Source organism: Caloenas nicobarica, chromosome 1 (assembly GCF_036013445.1).
Source record: "Caloenas nicobarica isolate bCalNic1 chromosome 1, bCalNic1.hap1, whole genome shotgun sequence".
Taxonomy (NCBI): Eukaryota; Metazoa; Chordata; class Aves; order Columbiformes; family Columbidae; genus Caloenas; species Caloenas nicobarica.
In genome coordinates, this window is record NC_088245.1 from 97768697 (window position 1) to 97794038 (window position 25342).

General features: G+C 40.3%; 1 long non-coding RNA gene across 2 annotated transcripts in view; it reads left to right on the forward strand.

The window, feature by feature from the left end:
* LOC135993065 (uncharacterized) overlaps window positions 1-25133 on the forward strand; it is a 49085-nt gene extending 23952 nt beyond the window's left edge. The window contains exons 5-6 of one of the 2 annotated variants that reach the window (XR_010606817.1): window positions 21468-21569; window positions 24941-25133. This is a non-coding gene — a long non-coding RNA (uncharacterized LOC135993065). Of the gene's footprint in view, window positions 1-21467; window positions 21570-22027; window positions 22095-24940 lie in introns of those variants that run through there. The other variant, XR_010606813.1, reaches the window with a different exon arrangement.
* The last annotated feature ends 209 nt before the right edge of the window (window positions 25134-25342 follow it).

Here is a 25342-nt window from a genome sequence, read left to right on the forward strand (position 1 = left end):
GCAGACCGCAGTGTTCATCATGGTGTAACAGAAAAGATCAGGGGGCATTTTGAATACCTGGCAGTCCTTCTTGCTTGGTTTTGATAACCTGCCAAAATGCATGCAGCAGTGCTTCCTCAAGGCCAATGAGAAAGTGAACGCCAGTGATGGAAAACACAATTTCTGAGGAAAACAAATTTCCAGGTGTCTTTTTTTCTTACCACACCTTTTTCTTGCAGAGGTACTGCCCTAATTTTAAAGATGCACACACTCTGAGAAAATGTTCTTTGAGCCACCCTGAGGCAAATAAAACATCCAGAGAAAAGTCCCTTTTGCTTAAGAATCTTCTCTGCTGGGTTGTGCTGGTTGTCCAGCGGTAGCGGCGTGGATGTTAGTGTGTCTTGTTTTTGCCATTCTGCTGCAGCAACTGCGCGTGTGTTTCTTTAGACGTCTCTGATAGTTTGATCATCCACATCGTCAAGTCAGTGGAGGTCCAACCTTAGAGTCAATGAATATGAGCTTCCACTGGTTTATTTGGGATTTGGCCTGGCACAGACCATAAACAATGATGGAATATTTGCTTCTGAGAGATGTCCCTTCAGAGAACATGGCATCTCTGAAGATCAGGGCAACTTCATGCTTTAAATTAACAAGCGCTGTCTATGCCTACTTCTTTGAAAGTACAATACAAAACTCCGTCTTTTGATCAACATGCTTTCCTCTAATCTATGTAAAATCAAGGTCTTTTTATGTTAAAAAACCACCTGGATATCATAATAGCAGGCAGAACCCAGCAAGCATAAGTACAGCCCTGATGGTACTTAGCAGTGACAAACAAGAACCCTGCAAACACCCAACATGCATCTAAAAGGATCCAAAAAGGCTGTAGCATGTAAACTAATTCTCCATCTTCTGTGGTATCTTCAGGAAAACATGGGAGGTTATAAACACAGTTTAAGTATTTGAATGAAAGGTTGTCCGTGCTGGCATGCAGTGAAAGGAGGCAGGTGCTGAACATTTAGCAGAGGATTCAACTGCAGTTTTGCCCTTAATTCCAACATGAACCAAATTAGCAGCTTTAAAACTGAGTTTATATGACTGTTGAATTGGGCATCACATTAGAAAACAAAGCCCTTATGAGAAAAATACAAATGTATGAAAATATGCATTACTAGTTTGGAGACTTGGGCATATTTGCTCTTCCAGAAACAGGTCCCTGCATTGAAAGAGATATTAAAAAATGGCTAGTCAAATTTACAGGTTTTCATGCTAAACCCATCTTTTATGGAGTTAAGTATACTTTTTCTTTCTGTAAGAGAATGAGATGATAGAGGACATTCTGTGAATGTTTCAGTGAGTAACAGAAAAATCTGGAACCGGTCCTAATGGAAAAATGAATAAAATGGAAATATAGATCAGTATTAAGAAGGAAATTCATGCTTTCTCTGACCTTTTTGCCAGAAACAATTCAAGGAATGAAGTATTTGCTCATCTTTGGATGGATGATGAAACCCACTTCTGTTCAGGAAAGCAGCTGAGCCTGTACAGGGGTCCTGTTAAAGTTAAGAATTTGTGAGGCATCATTGCTGGATTTGAATAAAAACTATGAAGCTACATACAAAATTACCATCAGCCAAAATTACTATTTAATTTAAAGTATTAAACAAATAGCATTCCCAAAATCACATATGTACTTTAATTGGAAGAGTTTTTTCTGTTCATTGCTCACCATCTCAAACTGGAAAACCACGAAATAGATGGTCCTTAAGCTATCAAATCAGCTGTTAAAACCCAGTCTCTAGCCACTCTGCTTTCCACAGACAAAAGGTAGGTCCCACAGGTGACCTGGATTTCCCCTCAGTTTCTCCCTTGAGTGTGTGTGCTTGTGCATGTTGCCATAGCTTAACTGAATTCACACCAGCTGAAGATTGACCCCTTCATGCTTTTGAAGCATTCATGTGATAATTTGTGCTCTAGAGAGGCTATAGGGTCCTACTGGGGCTCTTCTTCTTTTTCAGAACAGTTTTTTAATAAAAGCTCTCGGGTGGCCAGGCTGTGCCGTGGGCCTTTGCCCATCTCTCCCACAGGAAACTGCTGCCACCTTGGGCATGGAAGGAGCCTATAAGAAAGATGGGGACAGACTTTTTAGGAGGATGTGTTATGAGAAGACAAGGGGTAATGTTTTTAAACTAGAAGAGGGGGCATTCAGGTTACACATGAGGAAGACATTTTTAACAATGAGGGTGGTAAAATACTGGAACGAGTTGCCCAGAGAGGTGGTAGATGGTCTAATAATGTGCATGTCTACTATTTCCTGAAAATTTGCTGGTACATGACCCCTTATATGTATATATGTGACCCTACAACAGACTCTCTTATGTGGTGCCAAAAAAATGGCATTAGCTTCAGCTGCTTCATTAAATTGCTACCCAGGCTGGTCTGGAGAGACCTTATTGTGGCCTTGTGATTCTTAAAAGGGGCCTATAAGAAAGATGGGGACAGACTTTTTAGCAGGGCTTGTTGCAACAGGACAAGGGCTGATGGTTTTAAACTAAAAGCGGGGAGATTCAGGTGAGACATGAGGAAGAAATTTTTTGCAATGAGGGTGGTGAAACGCCGGCCCAGGTTTCCCAGAGAGGTGGTAGATGCCCCGTCCCTGGAGACATTTCAGACCAGGCTGGACGGGGCTCTGAGCAACCTGATCTAGTTGAAGATGTCCCTGCTCGTTGCAGGGGTTTGGACTAGATGGCCTCTGAAGGTCCTTTCTGACCCAAACCATTCTATGATTCTATGAATTTAACTCTGCTAGTGTTAGTGTCCCATCCTTAAGATGGTAGCAGCATTATTCTGCCTTTGCCTCATGGATAAATTCATTGGTGCCTCCAAGATGCTCCAGTTGCAGTAAGGGGGCTGGAGCCTCAGCAAGGGACTGGGTACCAATTTTGACCAGGGCAGACAGGTCCTCTGCCAGGCAACCCAGTACTTGCCTGAGACTGTTTCCATAAGGTGATTTGGACTTGGTCACCCTGCTTGGAGAGAATTTAACCATGGGGATTTGAGAGAGAATAGTCCCTGGCCTGTTTTATTTAGGAGTTGAGGCAGAGCCTGACAAGACTTAGCTGGAGGGTTTCCCTGGTCCTAGAAACAGTGCAAATGTGTCCAGAAGTAATTTTCATTGTCAAAAATAATCCGCACGTAAAATAGATAAATACATTTGTTCAGGTTCTTATAGCTTAGGAGCAAGTTGCTTCCATTTGCTACAAAATGGAACTCATGGGTACCAGGAACTGTCTAGTATTTTTGTTCCTTGCTTGTTGGTGGAAGAGGGACAGTTTTGGTCAGCAAGTGCTTGAGAAACTGCACCACTTGGAGCTGCCACTGTGCCCTGCAGCAGTGCCACATCCCACGCGAGTCCCCTGGGAGTGGAGGCCCCACATGTCCCTGTCCAGGTGCCACCCGGCAGCCCATGGGCTGCCAGAGGCCACCAAGTGGGATACAAAGAGAACAGGAATTTGGAAACCTGCTGCGTGCAAATAGCTTCCTGACGGCTTAGTCCCAGTGATTGATATTGCAAAACTTCTGAGAGGTCCCGGAGCACAGATTAGGCACAAGCACCTCCTGTATGAGCTGCTTTGCCGTGCTGGTAATGCCCTGTGCCAGCGGGTTGGTATTTTACTGGCAGTTAAATCTGGGTTGTGGAAACTCGTTTAATTTCCTTGTGAGGAAAGCAAAAAGCATGAGCATGCAGTAGGTCATGTGAGAAACCTTCCCCCATGAAGGAAGGAATCGCGTCCACACCATGCATACATGATGTTTCTTTTCATTCTTTTCCGCAGCTCAATAAAATTATTTTTGAAGGAAACACTACCAAGGAGCAAACATGAGCTGGAACAGTTCAGAAATGCATAAAAACACACTATAAAAATAACTTGATTACTTAGAGGAATGGAATTAACCACACCAACCAAACTCCTATAATCCATAGTGGGATAAAAATACACCTAAAGTTCTACTTTCCTGGTTAATAAGATGATGATGACATTACAGGACAGCCTTGTCACAGATAAACTGATAAGTAAATGACAATTCGTACTGGCAAATGAATATTCTTGACACGAGATGATTTTGATACAATCCTAGTAAAATCCAAGTAGATAGACAAGGAAGCTGAAGCACAGAGCATTGAGTGATGTACTCAAGGTCATTGAGGAAACATTGTCAAAACTGGCAGTCAAATTTAGGAAGACTTCTTAAGTCCTTCTTAAACATTTCAAACTACTAAGCTGTCTCTTCACAGCAAAGCAGCTATGGGTTTCCTCACAGATAGTCACAATGGATTTGAAGATTTTTGGTTTTAAGAAACAATGCCAAGACCAGCTGGTTGGAGGCAATTACTTGCGTTTAATTATCAGGTTATTTAACCCTTTCTAATGCCTTCTTTCTGAAGCTCAGTTCAATTTGTAAGCAAAAAGTGCCTTTCCAAATAGAAAATTTCAGTGTCTTATTTGAAAGATGAGGATACAAGGTGTCAATGTTTCTGAAATAAAACATTTCACTCAAAAAAATTTTGAGAAGTGTTTTGACATTTGTGACAATTTTTCTTCATTTTTTTTTCTGGCTAAAAGAGTCTGTAAGAGTTGATTTGGACTGGTAAATATTCTGCCTCCTTAGAAAATCAGTTTTTGTCAAATTTACTGTTCAGTGATACTGTTTCCCCCAGATTTATGATTCAACCTCATTTAGCATAGTTAACACAAGTTAACCACAAGTCAACACAAGCTAGCCCTTGTGCTTTCATTAAATATGTATTTCTTTAAGCTTTAGATCCTCAGCAAATGTCTATACAAGAGACCCCATTTTCATTAACAAGAGCAAAATGAATTTCTAAGTAGGAACAACTTAAAGATAGGATGTAAATGCATTTGTCTGTGTAGGGTCTAAAACCCAGAAGGCAAGCACCCCATACTTTGACTATTTGAAGATCTTACAATTTTCAGTTATAAAATTAATTTCTAGAAGCCATGATTATGTTCCGTGGAACTCGGGTTTGCCATCATACAGTTGAATGGCTGAGCTGGATTCAACTGAGGCATGAACCTAGCAAAAAAAAAAAGAGAGGTAATGCAACACTCATCAAAGAAAATTGACATTTTCACTGTTTCGGTGGACTCTGGATCAGGACCAGTGTTTATGTGTAAGTTTAAATTATGTATGACAGAGGTCCTAATAAGTTTCCCTGTAAGAGGCTTTTAACCAGCTCCACAGGAATGTGAAGGTCCCTTCAGGTGGTGCCTTTGTGTCAGCAAGCATCTCCCCATCATGCATCATACTTGATGCATGAATTTGTTACTGACAGCTATTAATATTAGTATGTTCTGCATAGTCTCTATTGCATCTTCTACAAATAATTTTCATGGATGTTTTACTAATATATATTGCGTAATACACTTTTCTCTGCTGTAAATATAAACACAAACACACGCACGTGCAATCCCCCCCACATTCTTATATACATGTGTAACCATTACTGTTGTTATTATTTTATGGTGGTTTCTTGTACGCTCCCCCAGGCACACTAGATTATTAATTTGATTTCTGTAGTCCTAAATTCTTAATTTTATGATCTTTGGCCCTTATTCAAAAAAGTACTTAATGAAAATCTTCAGTAAAGTTTCTGCAGAAATACACTGAATGACTGTAATTTTTAGGTGAAAGGAAAAGAAGTAGGAAAAAAGAGACTCTTACAATTTTGTGTCCCTTTGGCTTATAAAAAAACCTTAATGGTGTATACAAATAATCCTAGTTTTTTAGATGCCACAGCAATATAGGCTAGAGCTGCCTGGATGCTGCAATGTAAGGATCTGGCAAAAATTTGTTTATACTCAGCTTGTGTTTGACAATGTCTGTGTCCCTCTCAGACTGTTTGTGGCTTGTCAATGACATTGGATTTGTTAATGTCTGGGTGTGACATATGTAATGCAATATTAATGTAAACAGTTGTTATTCTTGATTATTTATTTGTATCTTTTTTCTCTCACTAAATTTTATCATCTAATCAAGGAGGAGAAATGTCTGAGTATTGATTTGAGGTAAGGATCACTTGGTGCAAATTACACATGTCATGTATGCAGAGTAAATAACTCAGGCAAACCACCTCCTGTTTGTCCAAGCTATTTGCAGCAACCTAGGTAGAACTAAGACGTCAGAAAGAATAAGAGTTGGTTCATAATCAAGGAAATAACCTTAGTGTATCAGATGCTCTATTTGTAATGAAAATTATAGAATCTATCAAGTTGGAAGGGATCTATAAGGATCATGGAGCCCAACTCCCTGCTCCTTGCAGGACTACCTAAAACAACATCATATGATCTATTCTGCAGGAAATGTGGGGTTTGTGGCTATTAAAAGATACATAGCTGTGGAACATGTTATTTGACTACAAAGGCCTGGCGCAAATCTTCTCCATGCCTCAGAGAGACCAGATCAAGCTACGCGCTCTGAAGTAAGAACAGATCTCTGTGAAGATCCTGAACAGCAAATTCAGCTGCAGGAAAGCTCATGTCCTTCACAGGTGGGATCAGTCTCCAGTTAGTAACAAACTGCTGAGATTTATCCTTTATGTATACTTAGCTAAAGTCTGGAAATTTATTAGGAAAAAACCTTCCATGAGAACATCACTTCATGTCTCTCTGGTGGATCTGTCCCTTAAAGAAAAATAGTGCTCTTCTTCTGAGGACTAACAGTCAGGATCTAAACCTATTCCAAGAACTCACTTTAAAGATAAATAGTTTATTAGTACAATAAGAAACTTCTTGCAATCAGAGTAGGGAAAAAATTGAAGCAGAGTCATGAGATTCATAGCCATACCATACTGTGACTCCTAAATGTAAGATATCACATCCGATAGAAATTGCTTTCCATGTTTTCTTCATTAGCAGAGTGACACTGCATAGGAGAGAAAGGGAAAGTCCATCAGCAATGCAAGACATCTAGCCTACACCCTCAGTGTGAGATGTGGCAGCCAACAAGGTCTTTCTCTGTGGAAGAATATAGGTTCCTAAGGAGCATTTAAAGGAGGATTGATGTGCAATGTGCAGACCTCAAATCCTATGCCTGATCTTACAGTGTCCAACAGTGACTGTGAAGTTCCACTGACTAGGGAAAGCATAGGAGGGCTCAGCGCAGTTGCCTACACCCAGACATTGAATACCATTTGAAGCATTTCAGTGGATAATGGAAATGTTTGCACAAGCCTGGCAATCATGTCTCAGGACCTGTGGCAGACATGCAGCCTCTGGAGAGGCAGCTGGAGGCTGAGCCAGATACCCTGGGACATCTCAGGTAGCGCTATGTATTTACAGGTGGACAATGGACACCTGAACTTCTGCTCCTGTGAATGCCGAGGACTGAAACCACGCCGGCATGTATCTGCGTCTCTGTGTGTCTCTCATGACTAAGACTTAGGGATTTTTTGCGATGGGAGCACTTGCCCAGGGTACTCAGCATGAAATACAGAAGCACCATTTGGAAGGGGGACTGGAGTGCCTCCTCCCCATCCCTCAGGTGGGGCATGCCCAGAGCGGTCGCCTGTGTTACCAGGTGTCAATTTTTTGGATTTCCCTCTGCCACAGTTCCTTGGCAGCGACTGAAATGATTTGGAGAGCACTTCGCCACCAAAACCGTCTGCTGCTGGGTGGCTGGAGCCCTCTCCTGGGAGACAAGAGATGTGGAAGGTTAAGGCAGAATCTGAGTGTTTCCTTCAACCTGAACTAGTACCCCAGCTCCAGCGATATTGCCAAATCGCTCCTCCTCTTGTACTGCAGCAGGGAAAACTGATGCCTGTTGCAGCTTGGAGGCAAATGACAGAGGTGGTGAGAGAGCAGAAGCGTGAGGGCTGTGTGAATCCTCATCAGACATAGATGTGTCCCTGTGGCCTTAGCCTCAGAAGTCAGTGGTTCTATCAAACACCCTTCTTTCCAGCTTTTCCTCTCAGTTAATTTCGCTAACACTGTGGGCCAGATGGCTGCTGGGAATCCCATTTGAAGTAGCCAGCTCTTTTCCACCTGTTATGTGATAAAATTAGGTATGAGCCTCAGATTTTATCTCACAAACCAAGTGTCTGTGCAAGAATACAAGAGCAGCTGTAGTGGGTCACATTGGAGGTCCACACAGGTCCATAGCCAGGTTCAAAACAGACTTTTTGGTTGTTCTTCATGCAATGGTTAGTAGACTTACTTGGAACCAAAATTTGACATGCGTTTCGGGGGAGAGTGAGTGCTCGGAAGAGAAATCTGTTGGGGTTACCAGACTGACGAACCACACCAAGTTCCCTGAACTGAAAACAGTTGGAGGTTGGAAGAGGTTGGAGGGAAGCATCAGATGTGCTTGGCCCATGCTTACTCTCCTTTAAAGGTCTGCTTATGCCCACTGTTGAAAAAAAGGTCCTTGGACAGAAGTGTGAGAGGAACATCCATGCTGTGGCATATGCTCTGCAGCTGAAACGATTTTTGACCTGGGGTGGCTGTGTGACCTGTGGTGCTGGAGTGCTGGCAGCTCTGTATGGATGTAGCCTTATGATCTAAGTGCAATCGATGCAAGTGCAGACTCGAGTTATAAGGGCAGAAGGAGCCAAGCTACAATTTGATGTAATTTGCAAGTTGAACTGGTCTTTGTTTCTGCATTTCCTGAAAGTAATGGAGCTTGAAAGGACTTGATCTCATCTCATTTTCAGACTCCTAATACAGATGATGTGTTCACATAAACTAAGGAAGTAAATTTTAAATATATATGGCTAGTATTAATGTCATCTGTGTTTCTGCTTTGCCTCTGCCATTGCTGATTTTCTCATAGCTAAGATATTTCTGTTCAAGGTCATTCATTCTAAATGAGGACAAGTCTTGATATGCTGGCGCACGGTTGTGGTCACATTAGTTTGTAGTCACATTAGTCTCCCTTGGCTGGCTGTAGGCCATCACTGGTACCTAGTTGAGAGGAACTCCTGTGCTGGTGAACTTCAGCAGAAATTAGGCTCCAGGAATCTGCACTGGACGTGAGATTGCGTTGCTTGTTCTCCTATTTCATGCTTTAAACTGTGTCAGTTTTTACTGTCAGTTGTCAATTTTAATAACCTTTGTAAACCTAAGTAAATTGGCACGATTAAAAGACAAAGGTATTTGTAGGTAAGACATTAAATCAGTTTAGGAACGTAAATTGAATGTTGAGCTCTATCATGGGCTTTCAGCGTAATTCGAGGCTTCAGTTTGCCGTTTGTAAAACTGGAATGCATTTGTCCCATCCATTTTGGTTGTAAATTCTTTGAGATTTTATCCATCACCAGGCACATTTCCAGTTTTCTTCAAAAGTCTTTGCAGCAGTGTAAATAAATCAATTTGATTCTTCAAGAACACCCAAAACCTCTTGGAATAAACAAGTCTTTTTGTCAGAAACTAGAAGGAGCTCTTGAATTAAGTTTTTGTGTTGCAGCAGAAGCCTCCAACTCTAAAACCTTCCAGACTGACTGGTCCCTTGGCACTTTTTCCCTGCCCTTCTCAGTCAGTATTGAAAACAGGTGCTATGTTCTTAAGTAATTTCTTCATTGACCTTGTTTTCTGGGTATGGCCTTGGGGACCATGGTTTGGGTGGGACATAATGCCTTTTTAGCATGGGAGATTTTAAGAGCAGCTTTCAGGATGTTATAAAATCTCCATGGCTTTTCTGATTTTCTTGCTTTTCCTTCTTTATTAGAGAAAGCTCAAAGCATGAAAACCTATCTGTGACTGCACTTGTAGGACAGAGGAACTGATATCTGTAGTATGAAGAGATGGGCCAAAATTTCTTGTTTGCAGTGACAGGAAGTATTAATGTTTGTTTGTTTGTTTGTTTTAAGTTCTGAGGGTTTAAAGCACATCTTGATTTTGTAGAAGTGCACCAAAAATGGCTGCTTCGCCAGGCTGGAATTTGTCTCAGTCCAGCAATCAATGAAGATGTTTCGAAGAACGTGCAGCGTGCACGTGGAGCCTGGGAGCTGCTTTCCATTAGTTTCCACCTCCAAAGGTCTGTGGTCTCGCTAGAAATCTGTGACCTGCAAAGCATTAGGTACCAGTCATGATTGCCACCTTCACTAATTACAATTTGAAAACCTCTATATCCATGAGAGACTGGATCTCTCTCCTCAAGACAGATCAAATGTCAAACCTCACCCCCTAGTTGCTACAGTCCCAGGCACACACAAGCCAGGGGCTGGAATTTTTGGTCAGAAGAGCAGAAGCAGGCCTTACTGCAGGTGTAAACATGGACAACCAACTTTTGATTAGCTGCATGAAGATTATTTGAGTTGTGGATTAACCACTTCCCCCCTACCACCTCATTTTCGTTATGTTTACTACCTCATTCTTCATATCAACTTCATTTTTCAAAGTTAAACACATTTATTCTGTTCTTACAACCTAATTTACATCTGTTTTGTATTATCCATGTTCTTACTTTGTCTGAGTTACTCTGTCTCCAGCCTCCCCCATCGCTGAGAGTTCATTATATAAAAAATAATGGAAAAATGCAAGGTGTAATCAATACAAGATCATAAGAGCATACAAACTGAACATTAGGTTGGTCCATAGAAATATAATGCTTATACTGTTTCAGCAGTTAGAATTGAAGCTATCGAGTGATGTGTCTTAAACTATGAGCTTATAGAAGAGGGATATGTGTTGCAGAGTGACCGTCTTCACTTGTTAAAGCAAGAGGCTGAGAATGGGTAGACTCGAGCCAGTCCTCTGCTCTGTCACCAGCTGGGCACAGCGTATGGACGAGATCTACCTGTGCACAAGGGGCTGCTTATGCTGAAGGGCTTTTGGTTTCTGAACATTTTATCTGGACAATGAGGCACCTTTGTGGGACACCACAGGCTTCCCTGGCATGGGTCCCCAAAAGCAGTACAGTGATCATCATCTGTACATGTAAAACGTACTTGTTCAGGGAGTATTTTTGCTGAGATTGTCTTACTGTCTATGAAGCGAAGACAATCCATCAAATTATCTCATTGCAGAGGGTTTTAGAATCTTTGAGTAAGTGTCCTCAAAGCAGAGAGAGGTGCTGGGCTGCCCATGCTCTGGAACAGTGGTTCCTCCTGACTCCTCATCATGTCCTTGCAGTCAGACGTCTGTCTCCATCCATCTGTTGTCTCCTGAACAGCATCTAAGGAAAGCTTATTTCTTCCTGCGTGGTGCATAGCACCAGAGTTTCTTATTCAAGGCTGCTGCTCTTGTGGCAGTGAGTACTGGTAGCAGTAACTGTATGATAATACGGGTGTAGAAAAAAACCTTTCTCCTCTGTAAACATGAGCTACAGCCACAGCTAGATTAATGAATTGTCATCCCTTGGTGTTTGATTTTTAGTCGTGCTTTTCTACCTAAAAGATTAAAAAATTATTCATTAAGTGGAAGTGTTGTCAAACTTCAGAACATGTACTAATTCCTAATATTTTGGTTTCTTATTTGTATTTCCCTGTGTTTCAGATCTCAGTTAACTGTCTTTCAGAGCCAGCATTGTTAATTCACACCAAGATATTGCTTCTCTTTTTTCTTCACTGATTAGCTAATGTAGCTTAATTTCAGTGAGGGGTATGCATATTAGATGGCCTGCTGCAATCAAAATGCTTTTTAGTTTTGAAGTTTCTTTAATGCTGTTACAAATGTGTTCTTTGTGATAACACGTATTTATACTACTGAGAATCCCTTCCTGTAGATCATTTCATTTGTGCAAATTACAAAAATATAAGTATAAATAAATTAGGGAACACTGTCTTTCCTCATGAGTTGTGAAAGGCAGAAAGTTTTCTTGTTACAGCCATAAAAAGAGAATTCACTGGTAAACTGGATGGCTTGGGAGAAGGGTGATAGACAATGGAGTATGCAGGATTTCACAACCAGGACATCTGCACAAGTCCAACCCAAAGGTCTAGTCCAGCAAATATTACTATCCCACAGCAATCCACAAAAGTGAAAAAAATATCAGGATGTGCAAGAAATTGTACATAAAATAGTTTGGAAAAACAGTGTAACCATCTGCCTGAAAAACAAACGAACAAACAACAGCAGCATTTCTGAAATGCTGCCTTCTTGGCGCAGGCAAGAAATAACATTGTCATGTTTACTTTCTCTTACACCGGTGCTTTATATGTGAGCTATAGGTAGAATGTGAATGTTAGAGTCACGACCCTTTTCTGGTCCAAAAGCTTTGGTTAAATCTGTGGTTTTGTAGTCACAGGAGCAGATGCTTCTTGGGTGCAAATCTGGATGTACACACATCTGTTTCCCTGGGCAGGTAGAGCTTTATCCATGGGAGAAGGACACGGGGGGTCTCTGTCACAGGACAAGGTCACACCCGCAGGGCTGTGCATCCTCTCTTCCCCCAAATCTTACCAATCCCTGTCTCTGGACACCAGAGCAGACTAAAGAGCAATACGTGGTATCCGTGTCCACACTCCTCCCTTTCAGCATCTGGCCCTCTAGGTCTTGTCCATTTTTCCCTTGGGCCCATCCAGTGTTTGCTCAGGCTAAGTCTCTTGTTTCTTTGCTGTTTTCTTTCTGCTCCTTCAACTTCTTTTCTGGCTCTTTTTTGTATCTATACTATCCTTCAGAAAGATAAGAGCAGAATACTCCACCCTATGTACTTTTGTTGGTGACATAAGAAAATTGAAAGCCACTGTTTCTTCCACCTACTTTAAATGAATTAGTTTCTTACAATGATCTTAAACCCAATCTTTTTTTTTTTCTTTTTTTTCTTTTTTTCAGGTGAAAGGGGCAGAATTTTGTGCTTCGATGTTCAAATCTGGTGTTGCTCTGGGCAGACTGGTCAGTACACCAGCTTGATAAACTGTTCAATGCCATTGCAGTCTTTCCGACTGGCTCTGTCAATAGTGGATTGACTCTAACAATCCTTTAGTCAAATATTTTATCAGCAGTTTTATGTTAGAATAGGGGAACACTTAGAGTTGTGGCTCTTAAATAGGCCTGTGGGTTCTTAATTGTGCTTAAACCACTTCTCATATTTGTCTAGTGATGAATTTGTTCTTTTCCTTCCATTAACTTCTGTTCTCTGAACATCTGGAAATCCCATTGACTTTATTCCTAAATCTTTTCCAAGTTAATACTTGGCTTTATGCATTCTTATGTCAGTGACATCCCATAAAATGCATTCCTATAAAAAAGAATAAAATATCACCAACTAGTCTCTAATGCGATGTGTTAGGGACTTCTATGTTTTTCTTTGCATCATGATAGAGGGCTCTGGCTTTTCTCTGACTTTCAGCTTGTGGTTTTTACCTTCCACTATCCAGGAAGTAGGATAAGTTTAGGTGGGCTCTGCATCTTCTGAGATAGTGTTTTAGGGGCCTTTTATTTTGAAAGTATGCAGGAGCATCAAGTCCACAATGTGTGTCTGTGTCTTCCATTATTATGGTGATATTCCTTGAAAGTGTCCTTGAACATTTGGCTGTTTTAGAAAGCTGGTCAAGAGAAAATTCCTTGGTAGGTATATACAGCCTGCAGACCGTCTCTGGTATTTTGGGGTGCAAGTTAAGTATTTGCCACTAGATGACAGTATAATCTACTGATATGGTACCTAAACGGGCATTTCACTATGCAACAATATTGAATTTGTTCTTTGCACTAGTGGTTTGTTAGACTTATTTTGCTGCATCCAGGCAGAGCCCACTGGACTTCAGGAAAAATTAAAATGATCCGGTTTACTTTTTTTCCATCCTAAATCCTGTTACCTGGAAAGGCAAAAATATCGTCCACAGTCCTGGGCAAGCACTAGAGGAAAAAAAATTGTAAGAAATAAAGATTCCTAATTACTTGGATGTAACTCACCTCTGAATCTCTCCCTGAGCTGCCCGGTGTCTCTGGTAGTTATCTGCACTGTATGTTGTCCTTCTGGCCTGATGGGGCTTTTCTCAGATACCAGTGTCTACGGGAGCAGAGAACGTGGTGAATCAGATCTCTTTTTACTAACTGCATTACACATAAACATCACACCAAAGAAACACTAGCAAACTGGTCTGAAAAGAGACTGAAAGTATCCTATTGTTTTTAACCGAAGCTGAATAATAAGTATATTATCTCTTGTGCTTATTTAATGACTTATTTTTCAAAGAGTTAGAGAAAAAGTGTTTAGAGTAAACTTTGGGCTTCTTCGTTAAATGATGTTCCTTATATTCACCTTGCTCCTTCCTCTGCCTTGTGCAATAACATTGAATAACTATAATATAAAGGTGCAGGTAATTACAGAAGACTTTTTGCATGCTTTTAATATTTATGTTTACCTTTCTCAATTACAGCTTGAAAATGGTGGTATTTTATCCAAAGCATATTGAGAATTGTTAATGTAATGAATAGAATGGCAGCTGAATGACAGAAGCAGCCTTGCTATTACAGCTCTGGTTGGGGCAATCACCTGTGCATTAGTTGACCTTGTGCTACACAGTTTTTATAGAAAGTGCATTTTTTTCAAAGGCCAACAGCTTTTAGGACTTACTTAATTACTGCACCTTTCTTTGTAGCTGACATTTGTTTCTGGGCTGCTCAGCACTGCGAAAAAAAAGACACTCCATCACAGGAGTCACCCATAACACAGGTTTTCACAGTATCATAGAAAGCACTGAAGAATCTAAGCCCCAAAATACTACAAAATAAACTCAATATTTTTTTTTCACTTTACAATTTGAGGTTTGTACAGGAATTGTGGGATGAAAAGTGGTGAATAGCCGAAGAGTGTCAAATTAAAATCCTCTGAGGGGGATGAGAGTAGTAGGACAAACCAGGCTAGGCAGCCTGCAGGAAGAGCTTCTGTTTCCTAACATGGACTTTCAGAAGTCTACCTTTGCCTTCCAAGGTCACATTTAAAATTTGCCAGATCATATGATATTTGCAATGGCAACCTCTTGTAAAACAGTTTTCTGTTCAGAGTCCTAGCATAGCAGTGCTACTGAACACTGACACCAGTATTCACTGCTAAACAAGTTCTTGTGAGACTTAAATGTTTTCAGCCTGATAGCCGCATGAATTTCTTTTTCTCAGTATTATTGTCCTGGCAGAAATTGCAGCTCTGAAAATAGCCATGCTACAAATATATGTAATTAGAACTATGGGAAATAATCAATATGTGGCCATAGAGCTGAATGGAAATGGAAAAATGAATGCATTGGGCAAGACTAAGCTGTGATGAGTGGACCCACTGACTCTGTTATTATAGACTGAGTTTGTTTTCTTCTGGGGACCTGTATTTGGCTGAACTGAGAGGTCCTTCAAATAAATAACTTAAAATAAAAGTGATCAGAACAGCGCACAACAGTGTTTCGGAGTCTGTGTCAGAGGAGATGCAATAGTGATTTTTTTTACGTCTTTTCAATGAGCAAATGCCTTCCTGCTAATTCTGTCTTCGATGTGGACAGCAACTGTAGCCTGTGTGCTGCAGTTTGTGCATGCTGATTTTAAACCAGGTTTAGCAGGAGGGATTTGGAAAATGTCTTGTGGCATGTCTGCATGTGCAGGTCCGGAGGAGGAAGCACTCTGTGCATTCTTGCCCTTAAAATCAAAATCAAGCTACTGCTACTAAAAGGACTGTGACCATGTATAAGACTGATGGGAAGTGAAATGCAAGTATTTACATTTAAAAAGTTGGGGGTTTTTGTTTGTTTGTTTGTGGTTTTTTGGTTTGGGTTTTTGCTTGGTGGGGTTTTTTGTTTGTTTGTTTGTTTGTTTTTTTAATTTCAGAATGGGAAAAAAGACAGGTTGGTATTTCTTCTCTTGAGGTGATTCCCAGGCTTTCTTGTTGTCTTCACTGAGATGCCACCAGCAGTCCTGTGTGCAGTGTCTGCAAGTGGCTGAAACGGGGCAGAAAGAATTTCCATAGCATCATGTGCACTGAATCTGCTTCACCCTGGGTGCTCAAACAATGCTTAGAAGAACATTTTCCTTTGCTAATATCTAATGTAAAATTTTGGCTTAAAACAAGTAGTGACTACGGCAATAGGAAAGCATTCTTAAGCCTGAAGGCCACACACAGCAGTGGTAGAAAGGGGTGGGTCTTGGTCTCTGAAGGTCTACTTGTCACAGTGTTGGGGGTGCTGGGCTTTTCTTCTGTGTGAGCTGCAGTAAAATGCTGTTGCTTAGGCAGAAGAAGAAAGATGTTGACTGCACTAGCAGAGGGGTCTGAGTGTGGCTTGTGCTTTCTGGAATGCCACAGTACCGAGGATTTTTTTAACTATTAAAAAGGACTAGTATTCAGCAAGAAGCAGCGAGGACTCATGGCAAGAACCGAGACAAGAACTAGTAAATGGCTTGACATGTTTCACAATGTGTCCTCTTGTGCATTCATGGGGAGAGTGGAAGTGCTGCTATTATTTATTTTCATGAACAGTGATTTTCTTGATAGCACTCCTGTAGGTAGTTCACATACCTGACCCTCCAACTCACCCGCTATGCCCACAGGAATATTCAATGGGTGTAGCAACGTTACAAGAAAGATGGGCGAGAGCAGGATTGGAAATTAGGCCAGCTGAATGTTTTCCTGTGTGCATTCAAGTATGTTTGTTTGCGTATGTGGATGCCACCCAGCCTATTGAAGCTATCTGCCCAGCTCTGGTGCATGTGCCTATGGAATATTTTCCTCAGCTTTGTCTTAAACCTACACACTAAAGTCTAAGGGGAAAAGAGCAAGCTCTTGCTCCAAGTGCTGTTTGCAGGGCTGTTAGAAACTGGTGGAGAACACAATGACATGGCCTTGACAAGCCAAGCGTGCGGATGGGTCAGAAATGATTGAATATCCCACAGTGCTGCGTGCCACGTCTCGTTTTCTTAGTGAATTCAGAATCAACCTTATGGATCTCAGAGGTGCACATATGTGCTACTCTGGCTCATGTTGACAGGCACATAAACCCCGTTTAAATAAAGCACTTGAAGAAAAGGTTTGTTTTAATGATAAACTGTACTGTATGTTCGTGCCTGTAATGATGCTATGGCTCAGAATTAGAAATCCAATGATTTAGAAATCCAATGAAGAAGCTTCTTCCACAATCTTCACTGCCTCTGGATTGAATTGACAAGGCAGAGGTAATTCTTCTTGAAAAAATAAAGCAAAAGTCAGGCAAAGGAAGTAGTTACCCTAAATTAAAACAAACAAACAAAAAGATACAGAAGAAATAGATGAGTGGGTTCCTCAAACCATCAAGCTCTCATGTTGAGAGGGGTTCCTTTTAAATCCTGCCTTCGTGGATACCATATATTGCCTGAAAAGCCTGGCTGTTGTGGGCTTTGTACATGGTGCATGTCTTCACATTCAGGTAGGGGAAACACACTACAGATTTTTCTGATAATTTTCTACCTCTGCTTTGCCTTCACTTGTGTACATGTAAATTCTTACAATGGCATGAAGCTGAGGAGACACCCCACCATTTCCAGATGACCGCCTTGTTAACCTTGAACTTATTCTCCCAGCTAGTTGAATCAAAATATATGTTTCCATGACACCTTCCAAACACTGTTGGAATGTAGAGTGAAATGCTGCCTGCTTTTAAATGGATGGGTAACACATCTTTATCTGCTCCTCATTGCAGAGACTGGAGACTCTCTTAATGCATTTCTCATTCTGGAGGTACAGCACGGAGGTGCCAAATTGCGCTTATTTTTACCGTATTGCTCTAAGACTTTTGCTCTTAGGGTCCAAGCCCTCCCAAATCAACCAAATGCATGTGGGCTGCAGACCTTGGGATCAAAAGCCACACACAGGCTCACGGGAACAGCACAAGATCTCCCTGTTCCTGACATCTGATGAGAAGAAAGGTAGAAGTTACAACATCGCAAAATGAATGAAAAGCCACAGGGTGTTATTACTGGTCAATGTAACAGGAGCAGTTGGGGATGGCGGAGACTGCTGTGGGAAGTGAGAATTTCCCTAGTTTCAGATTATAAAATACTCACAAAACAGCATTGCTGTTTCAGTAATCCTGCACTGCATTAATGTCTTCCTATTTATAGCCTCAGTTTAATCTTAACAAAGTCCTCACTTTCTCCCCTGAAAATAATCCCTGGAGGATTGTCCAATCTAGCTTTAAATAACTCAAGTAACAGTGCTTCCGTCATTTACCTTTGGAGATGATTACTTGGCCTAATAGTAATACTTGTGAGAATTCTGTAGGGTTTGGTTCATGATGATGTTTGCAGACTGAATTCTGCAATTCTGTTTTTAAGGGGTTGGCCATAAATTAAAGCATTCAGTGTTTTCCTGAGGTTTGAATGCACCAATTCAGGTGCCTTACAGCTTATTTATAATGGGAGGTTAGGTGCTTAAATAGCATTAATAACCTGTCCCTAAATGAATATTCACAGCCAGCTAGTCCTTCCTCTACTACCTTGCCCTGGTGCCATACTCTGTAGGATTGCCCCACTTGCCCAATGGTCTCTCAGTCCTTTTTGTAGATCAGCAACAGTAGCATAGATCATACTTACTATTAACCCTCTGATAGGGCAAGAGTGCATAAGAAGGATAGAGTATTTTTTTCCTTTTTTTATAGCACTTTTGCTTTCTTTGAGGTTAAATGAGCAGGAGTTAGACTCATACTCAGTATTATGGTGGTAAAACACTAATGGCTGGGCCTCCTGGTCAGATGTGTTCTTCAGAAAGGATGCTAAATGGGCACCTCTTTCTCTTTGTAGGAGTGGTGGTTGTTTTAACCAGTGATTCCAAGGTTTTTGGACAAAGGTCCACTGTCAGTGCTAAATTAGCACACAGATCACCTGCATTCCTCACAGTTGAATCTCTGTACACAGACTTGACATTGAAAACACCAACTTGCTGATACAATCCCCTCAGCTGGCTAAACGTCAGCTGCCACAGTCTTTCTTCTCAGTCTGAAGCTAAGGAACAAAACACCCATATTACAGGCAGAATTTTTCTGGTTTAAAACCAAAAGAGATTAGGATGCCTCCTTTACTAAGTCCAAAGTTCACACTCAATCAAACAAGAGATTTTCTTTGTCCCAATAAGTGAGATTTGGGATGCTCGGAAGAATGAGGCTCTATGACTGATTTTAGGAAAGGGCTTAGGTAGCAAGGACAAACACTTTGTTTGTCATCCCAACAGGATAGTTCCCTGGTGTTGAAGCTTGCAGTTCTTTAGGAGTTTCATGGCAGAGTTCATGCAAAAGTAGAGACTTTTGAATTGAGCCCAAACTGAGAAACAGATGAGTTCTGGCCAAGGGCCAGTGTTTTCAGAATTGTTGATCAAAGATAAGTTTTATCACAGTTGGTCTTTAAAAAATACTGACAGCTCAGAGAAAAAATGAGCTAAAACAGATGGAATTTGAGCCCTTAAATTTGAGCTGAGCTGGCTTTTTCTTTCTTCTTACTTTTTTTTTTTTTTCTTTTTGCCCTGTGATCACAAACGTGAAATGATGGAGGTAATACAGGTGTAAAATTTACTATAACTTCCAAACTTTTGAGGGTCTTTAGAGAGTAAAGTGCATACAAAACCTGCATTTGACCTTAACCATTACTTGTTCCTGTGGTGGTTGGGAATGATTAAGCTATTTTTAATGTAGTGGAAGCTGGGGTCATGCTCCACTTCTCCTGAAGCTCTTTAAAGGACAAGCTGCTGTAATTGCTATAATAAATGTAATAAACTATAGAAAAGTGTAACCCACAGTAGACTTGCTACTCACAGAACCACCCAAGTTCTGGTCTGGGCATGCGTTCTGGGTTGTCACTGGCTTAAATGTCATAGTGAGTGTGACAGCTATTAGGAGAGCAGAGAGAATGTGTGCGAAAATGTAGACGCTGCTGTTAACCACATCAGGCTTTTGGCCCAGTCAAATTTTGGCAACTCTTTTTCTATTAATATTGAGGCCGTAGAGTCACAGATTAGAGTCATGGACAGATTTAGGTCAGAAGGGACCTCTGAAGGATGTTTGGTCCAACCCCCTTCTCCAGGCAGGCCCAACTTCCAAGTGAGATCAAGCTGCTCAGAGCTTTTCCAGTCACATTTCTAATGTCTCCAAGAAGAGACAGATTGCACAGCCTCTCTGTGCAGCCTGTTCCCATTCATAACCCCTCTCACTGTGGAATGTTTTCCCCTTATGTGCAATCAGAATTTTTGTAATCCTACTTATTACTTTCTCCTTAAAGCCCCTTTTATTATTATTTTTTTTTTTTTTTTAAATGCAGTCTACTTCAGACTTCTCAGCTACCATTCTTTTTATAAAAGGGATGTCATCTGATGAGGAGAGAAGCAGCATGCCAAGTGACATATATAACCACTCACATAATCTGGGGTATGAATTCTAGATGGCGAAACCCTGCGGAATAGATGTTATGAATATTGGTGGAAAATCAGTAAACACAAATATATTCATAAAAGCAATCAGTCAGACAATTATGAAGAGCAAACAAGCTCAGAAAAAAAAAAAATATATATTGCTCCATGTGTGGAGAATTTGTGAAAGAGAAAAGTCCCCAGCAGAGTAATCCATTCTTTGCAGCCTGTTCTCATTAGGAGAGAGCACACTGGAGTCAGTGGGAGGAACATACAGGTTCTAGAAGGGATAAATTTGACTCTAAACCCCAAGACTTTACATTGAAAACCTTTAGATTTCTGCTTTTTATCTGGTGATTTATTTGTCATTAAAATTTAACTCTTTGAAGAATCAACTGTTTCTTTAGTCAGCTATTTCTGCAGTAGTCGTGCTAGCCTATGTTCCTTTTTCCTGTGACACTTTCAGAAATACATTGCTTGCACCCACACAAGGAAAAGAATGAGGTTCTGGCAAATCAATGGCAAATGAAGAGATGGCATCTTGCAAGAGTAATTGTACAAGGACAAACTGATCTTATAGATGGATGACTGCAGAATAAAAGCTACATAGATGACATGCTGTATCTAATGCTGAAAAAAAGTCAATGGATTTACTGTCAAAACCAAGACAGAAAAGAATGTGAAATTTTATCCATTTCTGTTTCATCTGGTAGAAAAAAGAATATCCTTTTTCCAGTGCAGGAACTGTGAATCATGATAAGCAAAATGAATTTGAAAAGTATTTTAGAATACACAGGCCTGGCTAGCATTGTAGTTTAAATCAACTCTTTATTTGCACTGTAACTTAACTCAAATTCTGATGTTCTTTTTTTGAAATTCATTATGTCAACATAAGTAGGTGCAGCTTATCATCACTTGGATGGTTGTTATTTTTTAGCTGTTTAATTCATTGACTCACATCCGGCAATAATTCATGCAAAATGGGCTCTGAACTCCTTTGCAATATGCAGATTTGTGTGCAAATGAGCGTTACCTATGGTGTTCACACTGAAATGTTTTTCTTTGATGTACATTTCTGACATTCTGAGATTGTAAAGAAGAAAATAACTTTAAAAATTTTAAGAAACCTTAATTGAAGTTAACATAAAAGAAGATACATGGTGTTAATTGGTCTGTTTCAGGCATAATTTGGGCCTTTGAGACCATGTCCCTTACCCCCCGCCAAAGTGTCAAGACTCACATCTTTAATTCAACAATCTTTGTATTAATTACCTCTGGATAAGGTAAGCTTTGATTGGGAGTCCTTTATTGTAAAATTACAGTACATTGCCTGCTTTAAGATAAATAAATTAGGGTTGAACTTGAAAAAAAAAATCTCCATCCAACTGCGAATGAGAAAGTGCATTTGAGTATCAAAAGCCACATGAAAGAACAGTTTTTATCAGACTTCCTTAATAGGGGAAACGTGTTTTCCTTTTGTTCCCCCCCTTTTCTTTTTTTTCATTGTTTTTGCACATTGAAAAATAATATCTTTATCAAGAGATGGAAACATTCATGTTCTAGTGATTCCCACATTTCCCTCCTAAAAGGCCACCACATGGAAACTCAGCATTCTCCTCTGGGATTAATTCCCTAGTATATGGTCCGTTTGACACAGAATAATCAGTGATCTAGGGATGCCCTTCCCCCTTCTTAATTGCCTCTACTTGACTGTCAAGACCAAACTTGATTTCGTTTTCAGGGGTGGAAGGACTGAAACTGAAGAGGCTTTTGTACCATCTCCATGTCAAGTGGATTTTGGGCGATGCCAAGTGTTTGTTAAAAGTTCTGTGAGGTACGAAACCAGCCACATGGCTGAGAAAGCTGCAGGCAATGTGGGCAGAATAAAGGCAACTTGTATCGCCCGTTCATGCCAGAGGAAGACTGACCATTCTTGGTCTTGCTGTAACGGAGCTACTGAGCTGTGTGTTGGGACGTAGGTGCTCTGCAGGCAGTATGCTTTTGGTATGGATCATGCTGACCGCAGTGTGCTGCCCACACATATGCTTCCAATGCAGCTGTGTGGTTTGAACAGCATATTGGTGAGTGCTGATAGTGCTTTATGGCCTGTAGGCTCAGTTCTGACCTCAGAGATGCCAGCATGACTCCTCCGTATCAGTAAGATGTACTTTGTGCTTCGCGTCCCTTTCAGGGATACCACACATTAATCCACGAGTGCTCATCTGAGGTAATCAAAGACAGCTAGATAAAAAAAGTAGGTGTACCATTTTGAAGTTTGACCCACGAAGCTGGTAATGTTAACAGAACTGGTGTTAAGGATGCTTGTACTAAAGTTTCAGGTCTGACTCCTGAGTGATATCAGCTCTACGGTATCTCAGCAGAGAGATACATCTGACTGCTATCCAAAAGATTGTCTGCATATACAAAGGAGCTGAAGGTAGAGGTCCATTTTTTTGTTCTTAGAATAATTCTGAGCATAGTCTTTCACCTCGGCTTCTCTGCTTGGACACCTTGCTCAGTGCAGAGCTGCCACATTTGCCCAGGTAGCACAGAATGTGTGCCAGGGATAAAGAGATGCTGGAGGCTTCAGTTTTGCCACCTGAGCTATTGACTGCCTCAGCAAACCAAGTTTTACCCTATATTATTCTAACAGGGAATATATATAGTAACTACTGCTTTATTTGCATTGAAATCAGTCAAAATGGAAGATAAACAGCAGGAAAAAAGCCAGAAGTCCTTTTGTTTTATTAGAAACCCTAGAAATGCAGAAACAGCAAGACACAGAGCACCTACTCAACCCTCCGCTACACTGGATGGAGAATGGTACCAACAATATCTCTAAACAGCTGTGGGAACTTGACCCAAGAACTAGTTGTATACTACTTTTTCTCATTGTACTAGGCCGCTGTGATTTTCATCCTGCTAGGTTTTCCCATCCCCTAGAGGCAGACTTGTCAAGAAGCCTTTTGTCTGGCACGGTGTTTTCAAATCCAAACTCTGATAATTATCTGTGGTTCTGCTGCCGACTTGAAAGGCGATTGCTAGGCATTGAATCCACATTCCCTTCAGTACAAAAATTAAGAGTAAGGAGAAGAGGCATTTCTGTGCCTGCTTCTCTCTCCAACACTTGACACCAAATGCACATGTGAGGCTGACCGTCAAAGATAAATGAGTTCAATAGAAAAGAGCAGACACATACTTAGATCTCGGTGTAATACAGTACAAATCAGTTGAAGGTACAACACAAAGGCTTTGCATGGCAGGCTCTGCTAATCAGAAGAGGTGAGTGTTTTAGCATATTTAAACGAGGACAGGGCATCCACTAATCAAACAACAGAATCTAGAGGTACTGAAAGAGCAAGGGAAAGGCTGTTGCCTAAAACTTTTCAATGCTGATGTAGGATTTTTGAAATATCATTAAATGTGATGATCTAGGTTTATAGGAAGATAATGAGGTAAGTAACAAATATGTCAAAACTAAACTATTAAACATTGTAATTATGCTGGATACAGATTAGTTGCTGAAAAAGTTTCCCATTACTGCACGGTGGCTGTCAGAAAAGTGCAGTAAAATAATGGGTTTTCTTTTCATTTGATTATTTAGCAAAAGGTACTATATGGTGACTTTCTAACAGCTTTTACGGGATGAATAAAAATTGCATCATGAGCCTGCTAGGATTCTTCAATATAAATTGATGCAAAGTACACATAAATGATAAAAACTAAGTGTTGCATGCAAGATTTTAAAAGCTTTCACTCCATCAGAGTAGATTGTTTTAGAATTGTTTAGTAGAAAGTATTACCTTTATATATTTCTCTTACAGTCTTCTTCCTTTCTTCTACTGTTTTTCAAATCAAGCCCAGGTTGCTGTCACATTCATTGACATTTCTCCTCCACAGTAGCAATGTTTTTTATTAATCAGTCAGGAAAGAGAATTAGTTTTACATCAACATTTTAAAGGGATATTTTCTTAAAAGCTCCCAGGGAAAAAAATACCTTTTACTGACAATTACACAAAGTGTACATGCTTCCTAGGCCAATAGATCATTGCCATATGAGTATAACAAAGGTTACTTAGCAGTCATGGGTTTTCTTTGGGAATATTGCCTTCACAGAAGCAGATCTCTAAGGAGATGAGCTTATTTTAAGCTGATATTCATTAGAAAGCTGCTAAGCCACTAGAGACATTCTGGATACAAAATAGGGTATCTGGCTTATATTTTTGTTTGCAGGTAATAAGAGATAATATCTGTAATCACAGTCAGAACCTTTGATTTATTGCCGTGATAGGTTATATTATGTCGCATGATATTCTGAGCTTTTTATCTCTACTTCTTTAAAGGAGTAGTTTTAATGGATTTTAAGCGCATGAGAACATCAGACTGATAGCTTCAAGATTGGTGACTTTCTCCATTTATGAAAATGATGCCTCCTCCTGGAAATGCCCTGGATTTGCTGTGGGTTCTTGTCAAGAGCTTGAATTATCTGCTTTAAAGACAGAATTTATATTTTCATTGTCTTCAGTAGAAACTGGATGAAGGCTGCATACCTCACCAAATTAAGAGAGGGTTAAGCATGATCTTTTGAAGGTAGGAGGGGGTATGTGTTTAATGTGTTATTGAATCTTTTGATGAAATATGTATCTTCCTCAAGGTACAAACAGTTGAAGAAAAAACTAAGTATTGGACAGAAGAAAGAGATGACTGCATGTATTAAACAGTAAGACTCTTCATGCTAAATACTGGATAAAGATGATAATTTAATTGGATTGAATACTTGAGTTCAGAAAAGAAACAGAGAAAGAAACAGGAAGATCTTTGTTAAGAGTAAAAAGAAGTTATAAAAAAATGCAAAATGGTTGTTTTAATAAAAAATAAAAAATCTAGAATGAAGAGTGCTTGCATACACACATTAATCGCATCTATGACAAAAATGGTGCAATAAAATCTGAAAGGAGACTTGGGAAATAGATCTTTTCAGCCGTATAAGAGAAAGCTTTTGGCTTATCACTTTTGACAGTATGGATACAATGGGAAAAGAGCAGAATGGTATCTT